Source organism: Ovis canadensis, chromosome 4 (assembly GCF_042477335.2).
Source record: "Ovis canadensis isolate MfBH-ARS-UI-01 breed Bighorn chromosome 4, ARS-UI_OviCan_v2, whole genome shotgun sequence".
Taxonomy (NCBI): Eukaryota; Metazoa; Chordata; class Mammalia; order Artiodactyla; family Bovidae; genus Ovis; species Ovis canadensis.
Genome location: NC_091248.1, coordinates 74,089,048 through 74,103,436, shown reverse-complemented (window position 1 = coordinate 74,103,436; position 14,389 = coordinate 74,089,048).

The following is a 14,389-nucleotide window of genomic DNA, read 5'->3' as shown; positions in this document are numbered from 1 at the left end:
CTTCATTTTGATAGAGTTTTTAATTCATTAGATTGTGTTTTACCAGTGAGAATGGTTCTGTCTTAAAGGGCAATGCTCAAGTGAATCATGGTCTCCTGACCACATTTTTCTATCAATAATTTCTGATAAAGCTAGTTGCCATTATATTTCTGAATCCAGCTCCATTTCTGTGCAGTTTATTGGGTAAATAGAGTCTGAGTCTACTGGTCTGCTGGGCCATAGGGATAAGAAGATTCAACTGAGTCTCGACTTAAGTCACATTCTCCAAACCATCTTTTACTAAGCAGCCTTGTATTTCGTAGGTTTATAGGAAACTTGCCCAGTCAATGTTTCTTCCAATACTCTTATCCCCATTTGGGTATTAGTCAAATGAATATGGAAATCCAGAGGGTAAAGGTAGAATTCAAGAACTAAGCTGTTCTTAAGCATTAATGCTAACACTTTCACAGAACAAGTTATACCTTTATATAATTACAGCCAGGGCTTCCCAAGTGGCACTAACATTATTATTTTAAAGAATCATTTTAATATTGTATTAAAGTAAAAATATGGCTTTCTTTTCTTTCTACTGAATATTAATATTATTTATTTTTTAAGCATAGAGGTGACTGTTACAGCTAAATAGTATAAAATAATCACAAATGTAAAAATTGGATGCCTTTTCAAATTTGTACCACATTGAGGCTATTTGCCTAATACAATGAGCGTAAATCAATGCAAAAGAAGTAATCATGATAATAATTATTAACATGATATGCATTTTTCAAAGCAATATGGTTTTCAAGTCACTTAAGTGTTCATGTCTCCTGTGTCCATCACAAGCTAGATTTTCATGGGTACAGAAAATGTTTTTTACTTCCATTTTCTACTCAAATATCCAGATGATAACATTCTAATGACAGAAAGAGAAGAGGAACCAAAGAGCCTCTTGAAGAGGGTGAAAGAGGGGAGTGAAAAAGCTGGCTTAAAACTCAACATTCAAAATATAGGCTCATGGCATCTTGTCCCATCACTTCATGGCAAATAGAAAGGGAAAAAGTAGAAGCAGTGACAGATTTTATTTTCTTGGGCTCCAAAATCACTGCAGATGATGACTGCAGCCATGAAATTAGAAGACACTTGCTCCTTGAAAGGAAAGTTATGACAAACCTAGACAGCATATTGAAAAGCAGAGACATCACTTGGCTGACAAATGTTTGTATAGTCAAAGCTATAGTTTTTCCAGTAGCCATGTATGGATGTGAGACTTGGGCCATTAAGAAGGCTGAGTGCCACTGAATTGATGCTTTTTTACTGTAGTGCTGGAGAAGACTCTTGAGCATCCCTTGGACAGCAAGGAGATCAAACTAGTCTATCTTAAAGGTAATCAACCTTGAATATTCTTTGGAAGGACTGATGCTGAAGATGAAGCTCCAGTACATTGGCCACCTGATGGAAAGAGCTGACTCATTGGAAAAGACCCTGGTGCTGGGAATGATTGAAAGCAAAAGGAGAAGGGAGCTACAGAAGATGAGATGGTTAGGTAGCATCAACAACTCAGTGGACATGAATCTAAGCAAACTCTAGGAGATAGTGAAGAACAGGGGTGCCTGGTGAGCTAAAGTCCATGTGGTTGCAAAGAGTTGGACATGACTCAGCTAGTGAACAACAAAAAGAGCCTACGTCCCATGAATTGTTGATTTGACTTGACTTTCTCACAACAATCTGGAACAAATCTGAAGAACCATTCCACCTTCAGAGCTCTTTGAGGCATTTAGTTTTGACCATTGTTGCAACTACATTTCATCCCATCTTTCCCCTCTGCCTAAATTGCTTTCTTTTCTCCCCTTCCACACATGTGATTCTAAAAGCACTTCTCAACAAATTTTATGATTGCCAATATCTAGTTCAGATATACTTCCCATGGCTCTTAAGTTGCAACATCTTATTCTAGTTTTCTATGAAATTCTGAACCAGAATTTTATGTGCGACCACACTTGATAGATGACTAATTGACAATGTTGGAACACACAAGATAGATTTAAATCTCCTTAGATACCATGTTTTACATTAGTGAACACAAACCCTGTGTTTGTTTTCTCAGATGTTCATTCATTGATAATACTTCTACCCTTTGGCAGTCAAGTTTCAAGATAATAAATTTATGCCACTTAAGTAGCAAAAGTGAATGGGAAGGTGGGAAAATGAAAAAGGAGAAATGAAATACAAAATTAGGGGATGTACAGAGAGCCGGTGTACTTTTATTAAACAAAAATGTTTCCTTGTTGTCATGTAAAGTCTGTGTTTTTTTCCCCCAGAAGTTAAGTTCTATAAACATATTCTGTTCTTCCTTCCTGTAAACTCTCACCTGCAGCAGTGGGGAATGCTACAACAAGCTACTCTGATGAGAGTAAATCCTATTTCGCTACAGTTTTAAGTGCTCTTCTGGCATAACTATATCCATGTAGTCAACTGTGGATAGAAATGTACAATAGACATGTGTTGGGGGGAGTTTGTAATTTCCTCTGTCTGTCTCGCTGCAACAAAAGTTTGAAGCGATGGACAGACCAGTGTTACAGCTCCATGTCACAGTTCAGTTTATTTCTCAAGCAAATGAAAATATATCTTCCAGGCATGAGTGTGGGTGGACCCAAAAGGTGTGAATAGAGGCCAGAGGCTCAATTTTGGCTCCTCTTTTTATAGTTTTTTCTCCTCTCCCTGAGCCTGTCCTATGTAAATTGGGCTAGCCAGGAGGGCTGTTTGTTTTACCTCAGGTTCTCACTCCAGTCTTCGGACCTTCCTTTGTTCTATTTTCGTGGGCTTTTCCCTTCTTTGTCTTTTAGCCACCACCATTCTGCACTCCTTTTTCCTATTCTAACTACCTCGCACATGGAAATGCATTGTTCTGAGTTAGGAGATGGAAGGTGTGACTTTTAGTTAAACACAACATGGAAGGCCTTACCGCTTCCATGTCCTTCCATGTCCATCTCTTGTCTATAGTGTTCTTCAAACTGGAGAGTGTGAACATATTGGTTAGTAAAGATGTGTACAGCTGCAGGAAAATCATCTTTCTGTGCTATGAATTTTTCTCAACAATTTGAAAAGTGTCTCATTTTTATCCTCTTTTAAGTATTTTTTTTTTTTTTTTTTTGGGTCACACTGTGCCTTCACAAGCAAATTATAAGAATATCACATTTCCATTTTGGTGAACTTCCATTTTGTCTCAAAAGTCTGGAGTGTAGAAACAATGCATACACAGTGATTGGAAAAGTACAGTAGTTTTGTATTCTGGAAAGACCTAGTGCTATTAGGACAAGAGTAATGTGAATATTGCACCCTAAACAAAATGTACTAAAGTCATCAGTCTTCAGATTGACATACAGAAAGGAAATAGAAAGTCTATGATGCCAAGGAAGGAAGTTCATGGAAAGAATGAAGTATATGAAAATGCACACAATTTGTTTGTTGAAAAAATTAGCTTCCTCAAGTCAGTTAAATATCTTTCTTTTGAAATATGTCTGTGAAGACATGTTAATTTGCACCATGCTTAATGATAAAAAACCCAAAAATGTGTGAACACATTTTTATTAACAAATGTGTGAATTTTATAAAGCATCATACCATCTAGGGAAAAAAATGTATCTAGAGAGATCTGTGCACAGATGGAGTCAAATCATGACAGACCAAACATTATGTCCTAGGCATGTACCTGCAGCCACTTCATTATCCATGACAAATCAGTAAGGAAATCATAAGGCCATCTTTTTGTTGCAGTTTGTTTATTAAGAGGGCAAAAATGGTGAATAGCATTAAAGTGACTTTATTTAAAATTATAAAAAGCTGTTTATCAGGTTTTTAAAGTTCACATCTTATTATATATTTCCCTTTGCTGAGGGAAAGGCACTTTAATAAAGGATAAGAATAAAGGGTAAGAATCTGTCTACATGAATTATTAGTTTGTTGTTAAATTTATTGAAAAGAGTGTATCACAATGTTTGCTTATATAGCAATTTTTTTCAAGACTAAATGCTTATAATCAATTAACTGCAAGGCAAAAATTAAATGATTTAACTGCTTACTGCACAATGGCTGCTGTGAAATTGATGCTTGAGATTTGGATGAGAAGTTAATTGTTGAGAAAATGACTCATTTTAGATTCTTAGTCTATTTGGATGGAATGAAAATGAGAACATTAACAGCAAAGGACACCAACTGTAATCTTTCTTTACTGAAAAAGACCTTTCTGCAAATTTTTCCTTTGAGATATTAATAGAACCTGATTGGTAGATTGGAGATATTTTCATCCCAGCACCTGACAATCATTGCTTTGACATTTCCAAAAGACATAGTTAATGAAATTTCCATTGACAAAAATCCCCAAACTTTGCACTTTCCCACTTCTTCAGTGGCTTTCTGGAAGTTGTCTCTCATGGCAATTAACAGAGTTGATAAAAAAGAAAACAAAAAGGTGCAAATTGTATTCTCTTATTAGGTAAGAATGAAATCTCATGACATGTGACCCTGAGACTAATGGGAAATTGTATAAAAGATGTCATCTCTGTTTCAAGTTAATTTGCCAGAGTTGACAAATTCAATGTGATTGGATTATTCATAATCAATAAGAGAAAAAAAATATTTTGAGAGCTATTGCTTAGCCAGTTGGAAAATACTTAAAATGAGAAAGGGGCTTCCCTGGTGGCTCAGAGGTTAAAGCGTATGCCTGCAATGTGGGAGACCTGGGTTCGATCCCTGGGTCAGGAAGATCCCCTGGAGAAGGAAATGGCAACCCACTCCAGTATTCTTGCCTGGAGAATCCCATGGATGGAAGAGCCTGGTGGGCTACCGTCCACGGGGTCGCAAAGAGTCGGACACAACTGAGCGACTTCACACACTTGCTTAGAAAGAAGCTAGGTATTGTGATAACTATTCTAGATCTAACTGAAAACAAATGGTCTTTGCCTTCATGGTCATTAAAATAAACATATATAAAACAGACTCTGCTGCTCACTCATTCGGTTGTGTCTGACCCTTCGCAACCCCATGGACTGTAGCCCCAAGACTCCTCTATCCATGGAAGTTTTCAGGCAAGCCCACATATAACAAACTGTACTGCTAAATTTTGCTGAGTTTTAAAAAGAAATTGTTTTCAAGGAAATTTTAAGTTGATAGAGCATTGTTTTAGGCTCTATCTCCAAATTGTATTAACAGGTACATATACATTAAATATGGGCTTCCTGCATAGCTCAGCTGGTAAAGAATCCTCTTACACTGCAGGTAGACCTGGGTTCAATCCCTGGGTTCGGAGATCCCCTGGAGGAGGCATGGCAACCCACTCCAGTATGTAGTGTATTTTGAGGTCTTTTCGTTGAGGAATTAAAGCTCAATTTGTGAAAAAGTTTAAACACTCAACTTCTTCTTTAAGGGAAAATATTTTTTTTAGAGTAAATAATAGGTTAGACTCTGAAGGAAACCTTATTGTCAGAGTAGTCAGATGAAATTAAGACAAGATCAGAAAGGAAAGCAATTATGTGGGGGGACATGAATCTTCACCAGGACGATGCCAGTGCTTCCATGGGAAGATGCCCCTAAGCGTGTGTTACAGGAATTAACAAAGTGACTAGAGTCCTGACAGTGTCACTGAAAGGAGGGCATTGTTTTTTCAGAGACTCTAGTGCTAAAATATTTGAATGTAAAAGATCTGCTAAGTTAAAAAATATCCCATCTCTCTCATGGCTTTTGTTAACACAGTTCAGTGATAACGCGATGTTCCATTGGTGTCTAAAATGAGAAAGTGCCAAAGAGGAATTCCAAAAATGGAAGGTCAGTGTGTGGGAGTAATCAGATGAGGTTTCTTGGGGGAGGTGATACTTTTGGAAGATCCAGTAAACGTGGAGTTCAGATGGAGACTGGGATACTCCTCAGAGGTTCAAACTTCTGCCTTGATTAAGAGAAGCAGTAGACTAGGTTATGCTGAAGTAGTATGAATGCTGCTTATCAGTTCAGTTCAGTTCAGTCACTCAGTTGTGTCCGACCCTGCGACCCCATGAATTGCAGCACGCAGGGCTCCCTGTCCATCACCAACTGCCAGATACATTAGCCAATTTTAAGAGGTTTGTATACTGTCATAATTACTCACATCACCTAAATTATGTTGATTGAATTCAATATGACACCACCCTATGGCAGAAAGTGATGAAGAACTAAATAGCCTCTTGATGAAAGTGAAAGAGGAGAGTGAAAAAGTTGGCTTAAAGCTCAGCATTCAGAAAACTAAGATTGTAGCATCTGGTCCCATCACTTCATGGCAAATAGATGGGGAAACAGTGGAAACAGTGGCTAACTTTATTTTTGGGGGCTCCAAAATCACTGCAGATGGTGATTGCAGCCATGAAATTAAAGGACACTTACTCTTTATGAGGAAAGTCATGACCAACCTAGACAGCATATTAAAAAGCAGAGATATTACTTTGTCAACAAAGGTCCATCTAGTCAAGGCTATAGTTTTTCCAGTAGTCATGTATGGATGTGAGAGTTGGACTATAAAGAAAGCTGAGCATCGAAGAATTGATGCTTTTGAACTGTTGTGTTGGAGAAGACTGTTGAGAGTCCCTTGGACTGCAAGGAGATCCAACCAGTCCATCCTAAAGATCAGTCTTGGGTGTTCATTGGAAGGATTGATGCTGAAGCTGAAACTCTAATACTTTGGCCACCTGATGCAAAGAGCTGACTCATTTGAAAAGACCCTTATTCTGGGAAAGATTGAGGGCAGGAGGAGAAGGGGATGACAGAGGATGAGATGATTGGATGGCATCACCGACTCAATGGACATGGTTTTGGGTAGACTCCAAAACAGTTGGTGATGGACAGGGAGGTCTGGTGTGCTATGGTTCACGGGGTCACAAAGAATTGGACACAACTGAGTGACTGAACTGAACTGAATTCAATAAACTTATGATATACAAGTGCATTCACATTTCTACAATCTCAAAAATACAGCACAGTACAAGGTGGCATTATGAATTCATATTTAACTGACTCTTCAAGAACTGAACTTCAAAATGTGCCTATTAAAAATTTTAATTAAACTACTACTAGGAGAGAAATTCACTTCATAAATAAATCATTCTTTTTAATGGAAAGCTTTTCATGTTGATTACTACTTAAAGTTAACTTGAAGTAGAGAGCAGTGAAGAAAACACTTCTTTTGCCTTCTAAACTGGATTTGTTCAAGTCTATCTGTGTGAACACTCTCACTTATATTAATAATTATAATTTTTTAAAAGCGTCATGTAGTGATTGTCAAGGGATGAGGAGAGAGGGAAATTGGGGCTGAATGCAAACAGTGTTGCTTTTGGGGGATGATAAAAAATGTTCTGATGATGAGTAACATAGTGAATATAATAAAAATCATTTGAATTCATATGCTGTACTGCTGCTAAGTCGCTTCAGTCATGTTCGACTCTATGCGACCCCATAGACGGCAGCCCACCACGCTCCCCTGTCCCTGGGATTCTCCAGGCAAGAACACTGGAGTGGGTTGCCATTTCCTGCTCCACTGCGTGAAAGTGAAAAGTGAAAGTGAAGTTGCTCAGGCATGTCCGACTCTTTGCAACCCCATGGACTGCAGCCTACCAGGCTCCTCCATCCATGGGGTTTTCCAAGCAAGAGTACTGGAATGGGTTGCCATTGCCTTTTCCTGAATTCATATGAGCTTGGTAAAATTCTTTACATCTATTGGTCTCATCCTATTGTAATTAATGGAATTTTGTTACTGTCTCAAATTTTTAATAATTATAGTTTAATTCTGGCCTTCTATTTACTCTTGAATCAATTTGATAATAATTTTCTTGCAAATTGTTCTTTCAGTGTAATTTTCAATTTTATTGGCATAATTTTTCCATATATTTTCTTTCAATATGTTCAGATCCCTGCTCTGTTTATACTATGTCTCCTTTAACATTCTAAAACCTAAAAAAGAAAGATTGTTAATACTATTGATCAATCTCATCTCTTTTATTTTTATTATTTTTAAATAATAAAATAATCTATTTTAAATAATAAAAATACTAATAATATTTTATTTTATTATTATTTTTTTATATTTAGGGATTTTCTAGTACTTTTTTTTAATTTTTAAATTTTTTTTTTAATTTTAAAATCTTTAAATAATAAAATAATAATCTATTTTTACGATATCTAGTCTCCCTACTTAAAAAATAGTTTTTACTCTTACCGCTATAATCTCTTTATCCTCAGATTTTTTCCTCTTGTTCTGTCTTTAGCTTCTTGATTTGGACACTTAGCTCATTGGTTTTTAATCTTATTTTATGTGTACCAAAATTAAGCATTTTTTTCTTTGTACTGCTTTTGAGGCATTTACACATTTTAATCTCTATTGCTTTCATTTTTAACAGACAGAGATTCGCTCAGTTATGCCTGACTCTTTGTGACCCCACAGACTGCAACCTGCCAGTTTCCTCTGTCAGTGAAATTCTCCAGGCAAGAATCCTGGAATGATTTGCCATTTCCCTCTCCAGGGGATCTTTCCGACCCAGGGATCAAACCTAGGTCTCCCATATTGCAGGCAGCTTCTTTACCATCTGAGTCATTCTTATGCACTTCCATTTCATAAATTTCATTCTAATTTAGTCTTTGGGCAGTAGATTATTCAGAAATGTATTTTCAGTATTTTATGTGTCTGTCTGTGTCCTATTTTGACATTTTATTATAATGAGGTGGGAGAAAATAGTTTATATAAGATATTCTCTTATATGTAGGCATTCTTTTGTGGTTGAAAGGATTTCTTTTCTTTTTTGTTCCATGAATGTGAGTTATGTGTTTATAAAATATAGTTTAATAATTTCACCTTTTATATTTTCAACAATCATTACTGTTTGGTATTCAGTTCCTATGGAATATATCTGTAAAATCCCTGTGTTTATAGATTTGTCAATTTCTTTTTTTGCTTATGTTATTTTTTGCTAATAATATGCTTTTAAAAGTGAATAGACATATTTTAAAACACATTTTAGTCTTAAAGATATTTAAAGCTATTCTATTACATAATAATGCATGGGACTAAAAAGAAAGCACTAGTCTATTATTTTCATGTTATTATTATGTTATCTATAAGGTCTGTTAGCTTTATCCTGTCCTATTAATCCTCATTATGAATTTGTTTTTAAAGTCTGTAATTAAATAGATTTAACAACATGTTTGCTGCTGTTTAGTCACCAAATCATGTCCAACTCTCTTGCAACCCCATGATCTATAGCCCACTAGGTTCCTCTGCCCATAGGATTTTCCAGGCAAGTATACTGGAGTGGGTTGCCATTTCCTTCTCCATGACAAACATGTGTACCAACTTCTATATTCGCTAATTTTTTGTATCTTACTTTTGGGGTTATTTTCCTTCTTTTTTCTTCTTTCTTTCAAAAACATCTACTTAAGACTATATATTAATAAACATATATTATATATAATAGTATGGCTTGCAGTGGGGCTTCTCAGGTGGCTCAGTGGTTATGAGTCTGCCTGCTAATGCAGGAGACACAAGTTCAATCCCAGGGTCAGGAAGAATCCCCAGAAGAAGGAAATGGCAACCCACTCCAGTGTTCTTGCCTGGGAAATTCCATGGAAAGAGGAGCCTGGCTGGTTACAGTCCCTGAGGTTGCAAAAGAGTCACACATGACTTAGCGACTAAACAACTACAAACCAAACATGGCTTGGGGTGACAGACCAATATTAACATAATAGCCACGTTATAGTAAGTTAGTAAATTATAGATATTCTGGAAAAATGAGAGCAGAAGGCCAGAGATTTAGGCAGGTTACATTTTTTAAACATGATAGTCATGATTCACTGCGAATACGATGTTTTTAAGACTTTTAAGCAAAAACTTGAAAAAAGTGAGAGAGTGAACTTTGCAAACATTAGAAAGAAAAACATTCCTGGCAGAGAGATTATTGCTAATGGAACTATCCACAATGCAAACTTGCCTGCAGTATATGAAAAAACTGTACAAAACAAAACATGGAGTGTAGTGTGGCTAGAGCAGATAGAGGGAAGGAGAAAGGAGATGAGATTAGAGAAGAAATAGATCAGATCATGTGGGGTTTGTAAGCCATTACATGGACTGTGGGCTTTTGCTGTGAGTGAGATGACGAGTAGTTTTGGGACTGAGCAAAGCTCATATACCTTTTTAATGATGACTCTGGCTGTTGAGTGACCTGGTTGTAGGAAGGCAAGAACAGAAACAGGAAAACTAGTTGGAAGATGGAGAGGGTCCTGACTCTTTGTGTCCCCAAATTCATATGCTGAAATCTTAACCCCTAAAATGATAGTGTTTGGAGGAGTGGCCTTTGGGTGGTGCTTATGTCTTGAGAGTGGAGTCTTCATGAATTGCGTTAGTGCCTTAGAATCAAGACACCCCAGAAATCCCTAGCTTTTCTACCCTGCGAGGGCACAGTGAGCAGTTTCCAGCTGTGAACCGGGAAGAGCACCCTCACCAGATGCAGCCATGTTAGCACCTCAGTCTTGGACCTCCAGCCTCCAGAACTGTGAGAAATAAATTTCTGGTTTTTATAAGATACCCAGTCTGTTTTATTTTGTTATAGCAGCCTGAATGGACCGAGACAAGGATAATTACCATGATCTAAATAAGAGATGTTGACTGGACAAGATCTATAGCTTTGAGGATGGGGAGTGTCCATTTCTGAATAACTTTTGAAAACACACACACACACACACACACACACACACAGAGCAGGTTTGTTTCTCAATTTAATAAGGAAATCATTATGGCTATAAGAAGAGATCCTGGTGATAACTGGCTTGTGGTGGGTAGTTACAGTAATGCAAGTTTATAGAGGATAACTGTGCTACTGAATATCTAACAAAACATACTTCATATCTAAACAATTTTATTGAAACTCTTGCTTAAACAAACTCAAAGAGTTGAAACGTTGTAGCTCACAACTTCTGCTAGTTCCAGGAATGACAAGTCTGTTTGCTCTGTTGTGCCACTAATTAGAAATGACCCTATAATATTAAATAATTAAAAATAATAATAAAGGTAAATAAATAAGAATATAAAAATTAGGATACATAAAATAAATAATATGAATACTTTCAAAATTACTTTAAAATTAACTTTGAGGTTTATTTATATTTTGTGTTGTCTGTGTCTATTGACCCCACCAGAGAGAGTTTGTTAAGAGAGCTTGCTATAATATGCATAACATGAATAAATGAGGTTTTAAAATTTAATTGTCATATAGATCACATGAAAAGCCATGAGTATGGATAATACTGTGTAGCCATGTTAAAAATATAGCCACAGTATCTAGACATAAAATAAAGATAATTGCTTTCTTGTGGCAAGCAATATGAAATGCAGAAAATGGACATCCATCTTTTACAAAGATCACTGAGAGTCATAATTACTATGGGTATATAAACCTGCATTTCATTAACAGTGCATTTGAGTGAATATAACTTCTGAAGAAACATTACCTACAAAGTCCAGGTCAGATTGAGGAGGATAAAACATTATATAAGATAATTAGCTCAGCAGCTTTGGTCTTCATGATTAAGACATACAGTCAGCATGTAGCAGACAAGGGGCAAGAGATCAGAAAGCCCAGCATTGTGCTGGTGAGTATTCAGTAATTAGCACAGTGGGAAAAAAATACTGATTTTTAATATGGAAAAAAGTTTTACAATACTTACAGATTTCCATGATGTAAATATTCCTATTGTGGCCAATTTCAAGCTACCAAACAGATGTCACTAAAAACGGTGTTAGAAAGACTTGGCCCCAATTAAGCCTTGCAAGGCCATGCAGGTCAGTTTCAGTGTGCCTCTTCCTAGGCTTATTATCATCAAATAACCATGAGAGTTTGAATAACCTTGAGCTTTCTCACATAAAATCAAAAGGTTGGACAAATTGTTTTATAATGCCCTTTCCAAATTTATCATTTTCTTTAAAAGAAGGTTGTGAGATGATTTTGTCTCCTTAAATAAAATATAGATAGAATATCCCCACTTAAAAATCCTATGTACAACTACAGGTGGAAGTAATGGTACAAGTCCACTTTCTCCATTAATTGCTGTTTTCATACCCTTTCATACCCTTATCTTTAGAGGGACAGATTTCACAGTGTCATGTAGATGAACTGGCATTCAGTAAGTAAAATGATTCCAATTCGATGAAATTCTTTTGATTCCAATTGTTATACTATCAATGATAATAATCCAAAGAGACACTCTCTTGGTAGTAGAAAATATGTTTCTCTTTTAGTCTTCATACAACTAAATTCTGTGCACAGCTGCGGTAAGCCTGTAAGATTCTACCTCTTCATATTCATACCCTTTTGCAATTTCCTTTCTTTGAATATGAGCTTGCTCTTGTGGATGGAATTCAGCAATATTGTTGAATATTGCTTCCCTAGTTAGGCTACGCAGACTGTGGCTTCCATCTTGCATGCCCTCCATTGCTCTCACTGGTCTTTCAGGGAAGCTTTCAGGTGACTGCCCCCTTAGCCATCTTAACAGACCTTTCCCAAGTAACCTAAGACAATCACGCGGTTTAGCCCTCCCAGATTCTTCTCAACACTCAGAAACTAAGACAATAAAACCTATTTATTTTAAAGTTGCAGTTTGTTGTTCAGATGAGATCATTTCTATAGATGTATTTTCAAGACTGTCTTCTCTGTCATCTTTATTCTATTATTCAGTTTCCCAGTGAATTTTCTGTTTTGGATATTGTATATTTCAGTTATGAAACTTCCATTTGTTTTTCCTTATGTCTTCTACTTCTTTGCTGAAAATTTTAACTTTTTTCATTATTTGTGGAGTATCCCTGATAATTGGAGCATTAGTTTAATAACTACATTAAAGTCTTTTCAGATATTTTCAACATCTGTGTTATTTTGTTGTCAGAACTGGTTGATTGTTTTTTTCTCCTGAGGTTGAAATTTTTCTAGTTTCCCAAGTGGAAAAGAGTTTTGGCCTGTATCTTGCAAATTTGGAATGTTATGTTATAACCTTCCTGGTTCACTTTAAAACCCAAGGAAAAATGTTGACATTTTTGTTTTAGTAGGCAGTCAACATGGTTAGTTTTATACTGAAAGTTCCAGCATGCTTTTTGTGAGCTGTGGTTCCAATTTCAGTTTAGCTTTCAAAGACTTTGTTGTGCTCTTTGAATCTGTCCCTTATGAGTGGTCCCACTAGTAGTTTGGGACCTAGCTGGTAGTTTATTTGTTAGTTCTGTTCTCAATAGTTTTGATAAACTGATCAGGAGAGGATCTACATGGGCACAACTTAGTGATGAGCCCAGGAACTCATGAACAACTTTACACAGTTTCTTTCCTAAGCGCTGCCCTCTGTCTACTCTCCCTGGTGCTTATAGGTTCCCTCGACTTCCTTTTTTCAGTTTTTCACCCAGGAAGCGGAGGCTTTAATTCCTCCTCTCTGCCACCCAGTTCTACAGCTGTGCAGCATTCAGGGCCAGATGGCAAGAGTCCAAAGGGTGAAAAATGTTCAACTCAGTATAGAAATGGTGGTTGTTCAAAAGCTCATCTTATTACTTATTGTACGTGCTACCACGTATTTTTCAGGGTCCTCGAATAGTTACTTCATTCATTATGCCCATTTTTATAGTTGCAGTTAATGTGAGGGTATGTACTTAAGAGAGCTGTTATGTGTTTAACTATCTTGTGCAGAACAAGAATTCCTGTTCATTTGTTTTTAGCATAAGTATTGATACAGATTTATTTAAATTTATCCAGTACAGGGATATGAATTAAAGAGGAACATATGTCTTCTTCCTAGATGTTATTATCTGGAATAATTCTTGCTTTTACTATTGTATATTAACACTTTACATAAAATTTTTCAGTAAGAATGAATACATGTTGATTGCAGAAAATTTGGAAATATAGAAAGATGTAAGTTTGATTAGAAACTAAACCCTATCTTACTCCAGTCAGTCAGTGATAATAATAGTGTTTACTTTTTCCTTTTACCTTTATAATACATGTACATGTTCATCTTTTTACAAAAAATAAATAGCACCATACTCATAGATTCTTTTCATTTTATAATTCATTATAAGTGGTATTTGTATTATAAAAGTTTAATAGCTGGATAATATTCTACTATATGAAAGTATATTATAATACACTCACATTTTCTGAATATTCTGCTACAAAGTATATACTTTCTATAACCTGCAGTTCCTCACAGAGTATTTTTCACACAAGTGTATATGTCTGGTTGTTAAAATGAATAATAAATATGATATGAACAGTCTAATAAAAGACATCAAACAGTTTTGGACACTAGTATATCATTAACTCTTCCTAATTACTTTGAAAATTTCTTATTAATCCTGAACTTTTGGATTTTA